The following is a 10954-nucleotide window of genomic DNA, read 5'->3' as shown; positions in this document are numbered from 1 at the left end:
CCATAGCAATGAACAGTGTAACCTCATCTTTGGGCTTTGGTTACCTTATGTCAGAAAAACCACATTAAATTATCCTTAGGACATCTCTGTTTTTGAGAGTTTATAACTCAACTGAACACTATACAAAAGAACAACAGTATTAGTTTTAAAATGACATGTTTTCTAATTTAAACGCCCTTTCCCCATCATTTACTATGACTAAATAGGCGTCAATACTATGGATTATCACATTTCTTTTGAACGTTTAAATTGCTTCATTTTTTATCATAAAGAACACTGAAACAATGTTTCCTTGTATGTATACTTTTGTAAAATTAGGATATTTTATTTCTAGAAGTAGAATTATTAAATTAAAAGGCATTTTTATTTAAACATTTTTATACAAAGTGCTTTCTTCTGAGAATGGTTGTGTGAATAAATATTTTCCCAAACCCGTGGCAATGCTGCATTTTATTATCCTTTCTAATAGTTTGCCAAAGTCATAGGTTATGCAAAGAAAAATAGTGTCTTTTATATTCTAATGGCATTTTTTTTATTTCCAGTGAGGACCATTTTTAATTATTTATTGCTCATTTGCCTTGTTCCTTTTGTCAATTTCCTGTTCATGTATTCAGCTGACTTGACTTATTTATCAAGATATAAGACATATAAGATGTAAAGTGTTTAAATATTAAGTACATAGTTCAATGACTGTATTAGTTATTTATGCCTGTGAAAAAAAATTACTCTAAAATTCAGTGGCTTAAAATAACCAACATTTATTATCTCTCATGTCTTTGGGATAGGAATTTAAAGTAGCTTAGCTGGATAGTTCTGGCTCAAGATCTCTCATGTGGTTGCAAACTGGTTATTGACAAGGCTCCAGTTACTTACAGTTTGGCACTGAGGGCGCCACCACTGAGAATCCTCATGTGGATGTTGGCTGGAGAACGCAGTTCACTCACCTTTTCACAGAGCTGCCTTCAGTATCCACACCACATGGCATCTGGCTTCCCACACAATGGGAAATGGCAAAGAGAGAGAGAAAGAGACAATGAGGTCAAAGTGCCTCAGGACCTACTGCCCATAAGTTATGCACTATCACTTCCACTTTATTTTCTTCATTATAAGCGACTCACTTAAGCCAGCCCACACTCAAAGAGAGGAGAATTAAGCTCTGATTCTTGAAGAAGACACGTCAGAAGATTTGTGGACATATTTCAAAACCACCACAACTTTCTATATATGTGTACGCAATGGTATGACCCAGCAAACACATGAAGTGATAAAATATTTCCAACACACTAATCATTACTTTTATCTGTTTGGACTTTCATATAAATAGTGTCCATATAATGTCACGGTATTTGCCTAGATTTTTTCATATGATATTATGTATGTGAGATTCACCCATGTTGTTGAATCTAGTAGTATATTCATTTTCATTGCTATGGAATATTGTATTTTAAGAACATACTGCCATCTATCAATTCTACTGATAGCTATGAAATATCTCTCTTTGCCTCTATTGATATTTTTTTTGTTTTACAGTATACTTTAATGTCAATAAATTGATGCCTGTCTTATTTTGGTTAATTTCTAGATAGAACATGTGTTTCTACATATTCACTTTCAGCCCGTCGGTGTCCCATATTTTAGTGTGTCTCATAAATTGCATTATGGTTGGGACTTGTTTCATATTCAGTTTTATAATCTTTGTCTTTCAACTCGAATGTTTTGATCCCTTACATTTAATGAAATTGTGTATATAGTTGTGTTTGTATTAACTCTATTTCTATATATTTTGTATTTGCACCGTATGCTTATTCTTTTACTCCACTTTTTTAACCTTTAGAAATAATCAATTTCTTCAGATTTCATCTCCCCTATTAGTTTTTTTTTTTTTTTTTTTTTGTTTTTTTTTTTTTTAGGGAGGAAGGGAAGGAAAGACAGAGAAAGAAGGAAGGATGGAAGGAAGGAAGTGAGGAAGAAAGGGAAACATTTTTTAAACATTTTCTTGTTTTATTATATTTTGTTTGTTTGTTTGTTTTTTTTTTTACATGGGCTGGGGCCGGGAATCGAACCGGGGTCCTCCGGCACGGCAGGCAAGCACTCTTGCCCGCTGAGCCACCGCGGCCCGCCCCCCTATTAGTTTTTAATCATACATTTTTGTATTATAACTTTAGTGGTTGTTCTTTATAATTTGCATATTTAACTTATTATAATTTTACCTTAATTAATACTTTCATCCATTCTGGAACAATTTAAGAGCCTTGCAGCATTTTAATTACATTTATAGCCAAAACTATTTTCTTCCTTTCTTTTTTTTTGGTGAACCAAATCATTTATTTATTATAAGTAATTATTATTTAATGTATATAATTTTGATGTTCATATTTTTATGATATATATATATACACTAAAAGTAAATTAATTGCTATAAATTATCAAAGATTCATAGACAAGTAAAACAGAATGTAACAAGAAAGGTCATATGCACAGTGATTCCAACCTTTATTTTGTATTTGTTTTGCTTTCGTGTGGTGAAAACATAACTTACCATGTTTATAACAATATTTTCTTTCAAATATATTAATGGAGCTTATCTCACTGAGACCTTTGACTTTTCCAGGAAAACTTTTGAAATATACTGATTAAATTTAGCTTTCAGCTTTTGGGGGGAAGATTGCTAAATTAACTCCAAATAACTTACATTATCTAATCTTTCAACCTCATTGACTATGTGGATTTTATTCTTTCTTTGATAAACACTTCTGAAATTTGCAATTCTAAAAACCATAAAGTTCATTTCAAGGCAGATTCTTTGAAGCAATGATCTTTTCTCACAGATGTTGGTCATTCATTGTTTAAGGAGGAGCTTCCAAATTTTAGCACAGCTCCTCAAGAATTCATTGTTGTTCTCAATAAGACCTGGTCTTCCTTGGGCACATAAATACTCCCTAATCCATTCACTGTCATTGATGTGTCAGATGGGGTCATGGCCCCAACCCCCTTACAATGATAATTATATCAATACTCTCAAAACTTGAAATTCAGACTTGGAAAAATAATACCACCAACCTGTATGTTCTTCTAATCATTTTTCTCCACCTCTACATTATGCCAGGACTGTGGAAGGGCAGAGAACAAATAACTATTAACTAGAGTCACTTGGAGATTGGAGATGAGCATGATGTTTCTATCTTCTTAAATGACTGGTCTGTTAGTGCTTTGTCTCTTATCAGAAACAATAGACACAGAATGCAGAGACATGACATATTCAAAGAGCATCTTCTTGAAGAAAGGTTACCAGCAATCTGGGACTCTTCTGTCGTATGGCAAGGCACATGACTGACAGCTGCTGGTCCTTCACTTCTGGGTTCTGATTGCCTTCAGCTTCTGGCTACTTCTCTCTGATTTTTTTGGCTTTTTCAGTTCCCCATTATTCTTTTAAAGTGACCCATATATTTATCCTTTCTGTGCTCTTCATTCCTTTCTGGAAGACTTTCTCTCCATCTGGAATTACTTTCCTTTAGCCTGACATACTCACTGTAGTATTTCTTCAAAATTCAGATCTGATAATAAAAGTCTGTCCTTGTTTAAGTTTCTTTAAATGTCATCATTTCGCCTTCGTTTCTATGGATATTTTAGCAAGGTATGTAGAATTCAAGCTTGACCAACTGTTCATTTTGGCATGAGATATCATTTCATTACTTTCTGGGTGGAATAATTAGTTGAAAAGTCAGCTGTCAAACTAATTGTTGCTCCTTTAAAGATGATGTGGCTTTTTCCTGTGGATGCCTTTAAGATTGTTTGTTTTGTCTTTGAATTACAGTGGTTCAACTATTATGTGCTTATGTGTATTTTTATTTGTATTTATCTTCCTTGGAATTGTTTAACTTTGCAAACTCATTATTTCATCAATTTCAAGTCCTTTATCTCCACAAATATTGCTACTACTCTTTTCTCTTTCTCTACCCTTTTTGGAACTCCTGTTATGCATATATTTACATATTTTGGCTTGTTCTCCATGCCTCTTATGCTCTGTTCCACTCTTACCATTGGCTTCTTCCTTCTTTGTACTTATTTAGGATATTTTCTGTTAATGTGCTTTTGAGTTTATCAATCCTGTCTTCTGTTAAATCTATTCAATGAATTCTTAATTTCAGTAATTGTGTTTTTCATATACGCCATATCCAGTTCTTTCTTAAAAGTCCACTTCTATATTGCAGTTCTCCATTAATCATGTATTTCATTTCCTTTATATTATTTAACATGTTTATAACAATTATTCTGGTTATTTTGAATACTTTATCATAATCCTCATATTAGAATCATCTGTGGGCCTACTACATTTGTCTATTTTTTTCCCCTTTAACTATTGGTCATATTCTGCTGCCTCTTCAAATGTATGGTAATTGGTAATTTTTTATTTTATTCTGCCATATGTACAGACAATTGTGTATTATTTTATTTTTCTCAAGAGATGTCCCTCCTCTGTTAGGCAGATAGAAGGAGAAGCTGGTCACCAAATGTAATGAGAAATCGAGCTAGATATGGGCTGAGTTGCAATTTCAGTAAAACAGTCTATTTATAATTTATTTCTAGTCCTTGACTGTGGCCCTAATGAGTTTTTGGTTGAAAACCTGGCATTTCTATGTCTCCTCAGTTCTTAAGATTGCACGACATTCATCATTGCCTTTTTTTTTTTTTTAACTTTGTTCTTGAGACTTTCACTCATGTGACTATCAAATCTGACAGATATCTGGAGGGAGAAACTGGCACTATTTAAGGCAGCCTCTCTTTTCTATTACTCAGAAACACAGCCAGACTAATTATGGTTATATGATTGTATAGTATATGATTGTATATTTGTGGTTTTATTTCACATTTTTCAGTTTGCTAAAATGATGGCATCTTTTCTTTACAATTCTTTTGTTTTCTCAACTATGATATTGTTCTTTTCTTTTGCTCATTTTTAAAATAATTTTTTTTTGTCTTTTCCTCATTGATTTAAGGATCTCTTTATACATTCTGGATATTACTTCTTATTAAATTATATCAATTGCAAATGTAATATTTCCAGTTTCATCTTGTTCTTTCATTCTCTTAGTCATATCCCTCGATAAAGAGAAGTTCTTTATGCTCTGCAGTCAACTTTATTTATCTTTTATTTATGGCTTCTGTTTCTTTACATCATACATAAGAAAACATTATCTACTCCATCATCAGAAGTTATTTTCACTTGTTTATTTTTAGCCTTAATATTTTAGATTATATATGAGATATGCATCCTAAATAAATACAAAGAAGAAAGAAACCAATGGTAAGGATGGAACAGAGCATAAGAGGCATGGAGAACTAGCCAAAATATGTAAATATATGCATAACAGGAATTCCAAAAAGGGTGGAGAAAGAGAAAAGAGTAGTAGCAATATTTGTGGAGATAAAGGACTTGAAATTGATGAAATAATGAGTTTGCAAAGTTAAACAATTTAATATGTTTATATATATATAGATAGATATATAGATAGATATAGATAGATAGATAGATAGATAGATAGATAGATAGATAGATAGATAGATATGGCATGAATCAGGAATGGACCTTTACTTCTTCCTTCTTTCTTTCCTTTCTTCCCTTCTTCCCTTCCTTCCTTTTTCTTTCTTACATTCTCTCCCTCTCCTTTTCTCCCACCCTGCTTCCTTCCCTCCCTCTTTCCCTTTCTTCCTTCATTTTCTTCTTTTGTCACTTGCATTACTAATTATCACATTGGCATTTATTGGAAAGTTCATCTTTTTCCCACAAATCTGCACAACTATATCAATCCTAAATTAAGTATTCATATGCAAGAGTTTATTTTTTCACTCTAATATCTCTTCTATTTTTCTATTTATTTATCTCTTAGGCTATATTTTCATAATTATTTTTGCTTTATAATAAATTGATATATGATAAAGCTACTCTCTTCATCCTGTTAGCTTTATTTAAGAGTTCCTTGACTATTCTTGAATGTTTGTATTTATGTACACCTTATAGACTCAATTTATCAAGTTACACAGGAAACTTACTGGAATTTTATGGCATTAAATCTAGAGATCAGTTTAGAGGGTTTGAAATGTTATTGGATTGATCTTTCAAACAATAAACAAGGAATAGCTTCTCATTTATTTAGAATAGGTCTTCTTAATACTTTAAAAAAGTTTTATCATTTTTCCCTATAGATAAGTCATTTTTTCAATGTGTGCTATATTTTAATGTTGTCATAAATGGAGCCTATTAAACAGGCTATTTTTCTGTTTGTGGTTTATAGTAGTATATTTTATTTTTTGTATTAGTTTATTTCATTGGATTTTGTAACCTTTATTGTTACTCTATTAAATTATCTATAGATTTATTTGGATTTTCAACACTTACATCATCTTTGAAGAAAGACAGCTTGTTTCTTCCATTTCAAGCTTTCACATTTTATTTGATCATTAAAGGCTCTATATTATTTCTCAAATGTTTGATATACCCACTAGTATAGCCATAAATGCCCAGAGATCTCACTGTTCATAAGTCATCTTTTTTAGAAATGTATCTATTTCATTTAAATTTCAAATTTATCGGCTAAAATTGATGATAGTTATGTTAACATTGTCATCATATGCAATTTTCCCCTTTTTTCTTTCTAATATTAATTCTTTGTGCTTTCCATAAACATGTTAATATTTTAATCTTTCATAGTGCTAATTTTTATGGCCTTATGTGTTGATTCCTTTTATATTGTTTCCATCCTTCTACTTTTTTACACTCATTTTAAAGTGCAGACTTAGCTTAGTAATTATCAGTCTTTAGTTTTTCATAATATATATTTTTTTCCATAAATTTCATTGCAAGTTCTGTTTTTGGTTTACAAATTATTTAGAAGTATGTTTTTTCTTTTCTTTTTGTTATGGATTTTAGTCTAATTTCAGGGATAGTGATCAACTGAAATTTAATAATATTTGCTTACAGAATATATTTTGCCAAGTTTCTTAACTAATGTACAAGTAATATAAAATATGTGTATATATATATATATTTATCTCATACACCTATTGAGTGCAATATATCCATTTGATCAAACTAGTTTAAATCTTCTCTCTCTCTCTGTCTCTCTACCTATCTATCTCTCATTCCTCTGTTTCATCAATATATCTTCATTGTAAAAAATTGGGAAATATAGAAAATAAAATGCAGTAAAAATTACCTGTAATGTCACTGTCTAGTGGTAATACTTTTATTGTTCTAATTTGTCATATTTAATCCATCCGGAATATATTAGTATATAAACCAGTGTCTCCTCTTTAAGAACCGCTACCATATTTTTGGTGTTTATTCAAAAAAAGAAGTCAGGCTTTTTGACAAGATTTAGAATCTTTTAACTCTTACTATTGGCAATGTTTCTGAAATAACTATGTGGTGGCACTAAAGAAGACTATGACAATATAATGTGATACTTGCTTTCTGGTACAAATATGCCTGATAGTGATTGAAAGTGATTGAAAGTGGAACCAAAGATTTTGGTAAACCAACCATAGGCAAGATTTAAATGAGAAGTTAGCCCATTGTATTTCGAAAAGAAAAGGTTGAGGTCACAATATTTTCTGAAACCAGTGGATCTCTTTTTTTCAGAAGACTAACTTTGCATACTCTGTAAGAGGCAACTTGTGCAAACACAAACAATTTAATGATAACCTCCCATCCCACCTCCTACCCCAGCATTAGGTCCGCTACTTGTATGCTACACTGAAATAATTAAGAAGAGAATGCCAAGTAATTAAGGTCATTCTTGATGTGATGAAGACTTTCAAAAGAGAACATTTTATTAATTAACTTGTTAATAAAAGAACTTTTTTTTGTTGTGCAATTTAAAGAGATGATTTTCCTATCAAATGTTTACTTAGTCTTACAATAGAATTATTTTCTGTTGTCCATTTCATCTTAAGTATCAGGTTGCTGATAAAATTTAGAATAAAAAATGATGATTCGTCACCAGCCTCAATTCTGAAAGGATTTTAATGGACTATGCTGGTTTCCCTTTAGACGTCTGTGATAAAGCTAATTAGTTGTGACAATTTGCTTGAACAGATATTGCTGGCTAATCCAAAATCTACGTGGTGTTCAGATGGATAGTGTAAATAGTATAAATTATTATAAATATGAAACAGTGAAATTCCAGTAAAATAATCAAACAATTTAAAAAAAACATAAAATGATGGAAAAAGAAAGCATTTTGGAACAAAATTATACTTCATATTTGTATAACTAAAATTCTAATAAAATGACCTTAAAGGGAATGCTAAGATTCACGAACTCATCCTTTGCACTTTTATATCAGAGAAAGGTTGTGTCAGAGTTAGAATCTAAATTACTCAGTTCCACAGGCTGTTACTTTTTACAGAAAAGTTGGACAATCTTCTACTTCCAGTCTAGTATATTTATAGCAAGTATTAACCTGAAATTCCTGGGGACTTTCTCTGAGTATAAGAATCACTCCTCCACCTTAACAGACAAATAAAATCATTGATATAGAATTTAATCCTGCAGAATTTTGAACAATTTTTGGTAATAATTTTTAAAAGCATGGACATTAGAGTCAGAAAGATTTAAGTTTTAAGATATGATTTATTGGCTTAAAAGGTTGGTGCCAGTGATTTAGCCTTTCTGAGTTTTGATTTCTTTATTTGAGAATAATAATATAAACCTATCTTGCAGGTTTATTGTAAAGATTAAGGGGCATTAAAAAAATATATATATATATAACACGAAAGAAACAAGATCTGACATACTGTAAGCATTTGATAACTTTTATTATCATCATTTTCAGCAATAAGAAAGAAAGTCACCGTCTTCTTAACAGACTCAGAAGGGCTAATTCTTATATCGCAGAAAGTTTAGAATCTGTATTTTTCTAACCTAGAAAGCAGACATAATCTCAATTCCCACTCTTTGTAGTCTATTTATTGCTAGAGTCCAACAGAGGAAAGGACTAAATGAAATTATCAGATTTTTCCTGGGGAATTGGCCTTTTTTAGTATGTCCTGTTACTATGAAATTAAGAGGAAGCCACTTTCTAGAACTCTCATAAAACAATTAAATAGACACCCATTGCTGTTGCCAGTTATTTCCAATTCTCCTCTGTTATTTCTATAATCCACTGCTCTTTGGGGAAAGAGTAACTGATAATAAATATATTTCCTACACCTTAGAGGTCACACAGGTATTCGAATTTTACAGGGAGTGAAATTTTCTTTTGCAGTTTCTCCTTAAGGTAATTTATATTCTCTTAGTCCATAACAGAAACAGTAAAACTCCCCAACTAAATGAACTAATAAAAGGTCTAAAAGCTTGAACACTATACAAACAGAACAATAAATATACCATTTAAAAATTGTTTCATAACATTAAACGTTTTTGTAACATGAAATAAAATATACCAGAATAATATTGCATATATAAAAATATAGAAAATACTAAATATCCTACTTGTTCTTTTTTGTTGTTAAAACATAGTTTTATGATTTTTTTTTTTCAAAAAACAAAACAAACTTCAAAATTTCACTTTATAAGTAACAGGGCGCTTTTCACATATTCTGTCGCTAACTGGATTTTACTAACTATATTCTAACAGAAAAATGTTTGTTTCCAGTAAACAGATCTCATCAAACAATTTACTTTAAATGTTTTTTGTCCAAACATTGACTCTTTGCTGAAACACAGGCCATCTATACCTTTTTATCTCTAAGGGTTTTTTTGTTTTTTTTTTAACACAGGGTGTTTTTCTTATATTTTTTCACAGTGATGTATTTGCTGAAATCATATGAAAACTAATTACAGTGATTTTTGTTAATAAAATTATTGCAATGATAAATCCTACTACATACTACAGAATTATGTGTATAGAATAGTTTTCACAATAGATCTATACCTCAGTTTATGTTATAAAGCACTGATCATTGGTAGTCTGTGCTATTGTATTTTTTAAACATGACACCTAAATTTAAATTTTAACAAATCCCTTAAGTGATTTGTCAGGTATTCCTCAGATAACACTTTCAGAAAATTGCCCTAGAAAACTGAAATTTTATTCTGCCTTCACTAACTGCGTATTTAAAATATGTTTGCCAACAAGTAAACTACTAACTCAGTGAAGGGCAGGTCTTCAAAGCTTCATTTCTCATGGTTGTATGTGTTTCCCTGCAGCAAAGTGTTGTCTAACACAAGGGGAATGATACACACTCCACTATGTGGGTAATATTCTCCCACCTGCCAGAAAAGGGGTTTGACAGGATTTATATTATACTATATTTTGTCTTACTTTCATGTCATCTGAACAAGAATTCATGAAAACATCGTACTACACCTTATGTGAAAACTGTCTTCTCACAGTGCTAGACTCATACTTCAATAAAATTATAAAACTAAAGAAAAGAAACACACAGAATAGTAACAGAATTGGCAATTGCTATTTTCTTTTCCTTTTAATATGGTATGCTTCACGAATTTGCATGCCATCCTTGCAAAGGGGCCATGCCAATCTTCTCTGCATCGTTCCAATTTTAGTATATGTGCTGCCAAAGTGAACACGGCAATTGTCATTTAAACATGAATGAAATGCCTCTCTCATTTTGAGAAAAAGCTTTTAAATTTCAAATTTTGAGGTATATAGGTCTCTATAAAAACAGCAAAATCACTTTTAGGGTGAAATCAGGCTTATGCCGTAAATCCCATCTGTGTTGTGAAAAATAAGACACATCACCTAAAGATTCAGTGAGTTGGGCCTTTTTCTAACAGTCGGTAAACAGAAATTTAAAATAAAATTTTTAAATATTTAAATGATTTAAAATAGGATAATAAGGAAAACTGGTCCTTCATTTGTTTATTCACCAAATATTTATTTGGAAACGATTAGGTCATGGGGAATGTGCTAGAAAATGTATTAAAGAC

The 10954-nt window shown here is 31.1% G+C and overlaps 1 non-coding gene across 1 annotated transcript; it reads right to left on the bottom strand.

Moving 5' to 3' along the window:
* Nucleotides 1–10487: 10487 nt before the first annotated feature.
* On the bottom strand, nucleotides 10488–10594 carry LOC143670087 (U6 spliceosomal RNA). Its single transcript, XR_013169268.1, has one exon. It is a non-coding gene; the product is annotated as a U6 spliceosomal RNA (small nuclear RNA).
* Between the last annotated feature and the right edge of the window lie 360 nt (nucleotides 10595–10954).

Source organism: Tamandua tetradactyla, chromosome 26 (genome assembly GCF_023851605.1).
Source record: "Tamandua tetradactyla isolate mTamTet1 chromosome 26, mTamTet1.pri, whole genome shotgun sequence".
Lineage (NCBI taxonomy): Eukaryota > Metazoa > Chordata > Mammalia > Pilosa > Myrmecophagidae > Tamandua > Tamandua tetradactyla.
This window is presented reverse-complemented; position numbering and strand designations above follow the sequence as displayed.